A 3,492-nucleotide genomic window follows, 5' to 3' on the forward strand; every position below is an offset into this window, starting at 1 on the left:
CTTTGTAAACTTATTTTATTTGTAAAAATGGGGTTCTGAGAAGGGCTTCATAGAGTAAATCAGAGGGCTAGAGAGGTCCACACCTCAAGGATTAGAACCTAGGTCTAGTACCACCTCCTTCATTTCACAGATAAGGAAACTGAGTCCTAGACTTTAAGTGAGCTGTGTAAGTGAGCGACCTCAAACCCAGATCTCCTTGATCAGGAGGAGCACAGTATGAGATGGAAGGGACTTTAAACCTAGTAAAAATCCCTCTTTCCAGGTGAGGAAACTGAGGCCAAGGGAAGGGAAGGGATCTGCCCAAGGTCACTCCAACAGTAGCATCCACCTTTGCTGAGCTTGACTCTGAACTCCCAAGCTCCAGCTGGGCCACTGCCCCTCAGGGACAACAAATGTTTGAAGATTGGTTCTTTAAGGCCAAAGGTTCCCCTTCACAACCTCTGGCCTCCATCTGGCCCAGCTGAGACCTTTTCCAGTTTGCAAGGCCCCCTCCCTCTATGCACTTATGAGATCTGAGATTTGGAAGTCCAATACCCTCATTTAACAAAGGAGGAAACTGAGTCTCAGGGAGCCTGGGACTTCATCTGATCAGACTGAGCACCAAATAGTCTTTTCTGTGGGTTATGTGGGGCCACCTAATTAGAGATCAAACCATTTTAGTGTTATTATGAAAAGTGTTGATTTTGTGTACTCCCTGAACAATCCTGGGGACTCTGAAAACCACTGCCTGACACCAATTTTTCTGTCTCGTGGACCCCTTTGCCATTTTTGAAAACTTGAGGGAAAATCCAGGTTAAATTGTGAGCCCCTTGATGACAAAGGTTGTTCTGGCCTTTCTTTGTGTCCCCAGTATTCTTTCTAGCCCATAGTAGGCACTGAATAAATGCTTATGAATTGACTAGCTTTCAGATGAGATTAGTGAAAGTAAAGTAATTTTTTTTCACATCAAAGTTCCAGGCCTTGTGAAATATATTCCTGGGCCCTTAAAGGTTCTGTGAACTTCAGTAAGAAGCCTGAAGGGCAGGCCTATTGTTTTTCATCTTTGCAGACTAGGTACCATGTACACAGTGGGGGCTTAATAAGACATTTGGTAGATAAAATCATGTTATCTCATCTGAAAAGCTGCTGCCTACATTCTTCATCCTTTCACCAAATGGGGATTTATTAAACGTCTGCTGCATGCCAGGCAACATGTGAGTTTCTAGGGGTCTGGAGACAAATCCCACCAAAGCTCTAGGCCTCTCCAGAAGCCCGCCCTGGAGATTCCGGTTGCATATGCCCCCCCCTCTTCCTTTACCTTTAAAAGCATCACCCGGTATGCTCCCTCTGCCCCAGGATTCCTGGGACCATCCCTACCCCTTCCTGATCCACTATCAGGGGCCAGGGATGTATCTAAAAAGCCTGTTTATTTTATTGTCTTTGCAAAAGGGGCAGGTGGCTCAATGGCAAGGCAGGGTTGCCAGGGGTCCTGGGAGGCACCCTCTCTTCGCAAGGGGATTCGAGACTGAGGCCTCTGCCTGGATCACTCCAGCCTAGGATGCCCCACCTACTTCTTTGCCTGGCAAAGGAAGAGATTCTTTTCAGAGAAAACAGGCTTGTTGAGGTCTTGGGCTTGAAAAGGGCAGCATGGAGCCCCTTTTGGTGGGGAATTCTTGCTCCCCCAGGACGCTTGGTCCTCACCTCAGGATGAAATGCTCTTTCTCAGCTCCCTGCGCCCTTGGGAAGCAGTGGGACAGCTGAGTCCCCAGGTGGAGGCCATGGCATCCTCCATCTACCTGAGTCATAAGAGGCAGTCTCCAAATGCAGTAGAGCCTGCCCTTCATGAACCATCCCCTCCTCTTCTGGAAGCCTTGGAGCAAACCTAGGGCTATAACTCTGACTGCGAGCGAGAGATTTGAGGGCCCTTCCTGATCTCCTTCTGTTTCTCCTCTTTTCTCTGGCGCCTCTCCTCTTCCTTCAGGCACTTCTGGAAGGGATCAGTACCCTGGAAAGAGTCTGAGTGGTCTGTTGTAAAAGGGTTCCTACAGTCTGGGGATCTCTCACTAATCCCCAGCTTCTGAGCCATCAGGCCCAGAAGCTGGGAGTAGGTGCCCTGGTCGAAGACACCAGTCTGGTTGCAGACGCTGATGCCCCAGCGGATGAGGTGGTTCCAGTTGGAGTTTCGGTCAAAGTAGTGATGGACGATCTTGGGGAAGCGAAGCACAACATCGCCGAAGAAGGCAGTGTTCTCCCCCACGGGGAAGAATGCATCCTTCAGCTTCTCATCCTCTGGGAAGACATCAGCTGCCAGGAGGGCAGCCTGGGAGTTCTCCAGCACCTTGAAGAGTCCCTTGAGCATGACATCAATAATCTTGTGCTGCTGGTAGACATCGTTTAGCTCGATGAGGTTCTTCAGGGCCTTGATCTGGTCCTTTCGTTTCACTGCAAACAGCTTCTTGTAAATGTCCAGGCCCAGGTCCGGGGCAGCCGTGCTGGCCAGCAGCAGCACAAAGCAGAGGGCACACAGCTGGGGGAGGTCCATGCCGGTGGCCTGGGGAGCGAGGGGGGCCAGTGTCGGAGGTTCTGTGCCGGCCTCTCTGGCTCCCTCTCCCACTTCGCTCCCGCCTCCCTTTACCACTTCTTTATTGGGAGATGGGCAGTATTCTTAAATATCTGTACCAATTATCTATATGCATTTGATATTAGACCTTTATCAGAGACACTTACTGGAAAGAATTTTTCAAATTAGCAGCATATGTACAGATGTATGTATGTACATATACATACACATATATATGTATATAATATATCAGTATACATACACATATATGTATATGTGCATATATATATTTATATATATGCACACATATACTCAGATGCATAGTATATAAATGCACATACACACTATATTTGATTTTCTTGGAATATATTCTTAATAGAGGTTTCACTGGGTCAAATGACATATGTATATGTAGTCTATATCTTATTAGTATAATGCCAAATTATTTTGCAGTAATGTTTTGGAGTAATTCATAGCTCCACCAGTAGTGCCTTACTGTGCTTGTCTTTCGGAAGCACCTTTAAATCTTGAATAAAATATCTCTAAAATTTTACTTTTAGTTCTGTTCTTTAAGATAATAAAATCAGCCTGTCCCTTAAGTATTACAATACTTGGATCAGACCCAACATAAAATTGGACGATAATATCATTTGATATCAACAACTTTACCATAATCACAACTATATAATTGCTTTTGGGGAGTGAAGAATTTTTCATACAAACAGCAATAAGGATTCTTGAAAAACTTTTTAAAATTTCAGTCCTAGACTAGAAAAGTAATGTGGAAAATTGGTAATTCATCTTCAGAATGAATCTTGGTATTTTATGGGAAACAACAACAATAAATACAGTGGCATCTTGTGTCCTCAGTATCTTTCAGTTAATTGTGTTGTACTCTGGAATGTCACTCATGGAAGCCTATAGATTTCTTTGTAATATCCTAGTCAAAGATA

General features: G+C 45.2%; 1 pseudogene; it reads right to left on the minus strand.

The window, feature by feature from the left end:
- Nucleotides 1-1,866: 1,866 nt before the first annotated feature.
- LOC138165645 (coiled-coil domain-containing protein 134 pseudogene) lies at nt 1,867-2,776 on the minus strand (annotated as a pseudogene).
- Nucleotides 2,777-3,492: the final 716 nt, after the last annotated feature.

The sequence above is a fragment of the Petaurus breviceps genome, unplaced genomic scaffold (assembly GCF_028583685.1).
Source record: "Petaurus breviceps papuanus isolate PSGF00001 unplaced genomic scaffold, PetGlider_PUasm1.0 214, whole genome shotgun sequence".
Classification (NCBI taxonomy): Eukaryota; Metazoa; Chordata; class Mammalia; order Diprotodontia; family Petauridae; genus Petaurus; species Petaurus breviceps.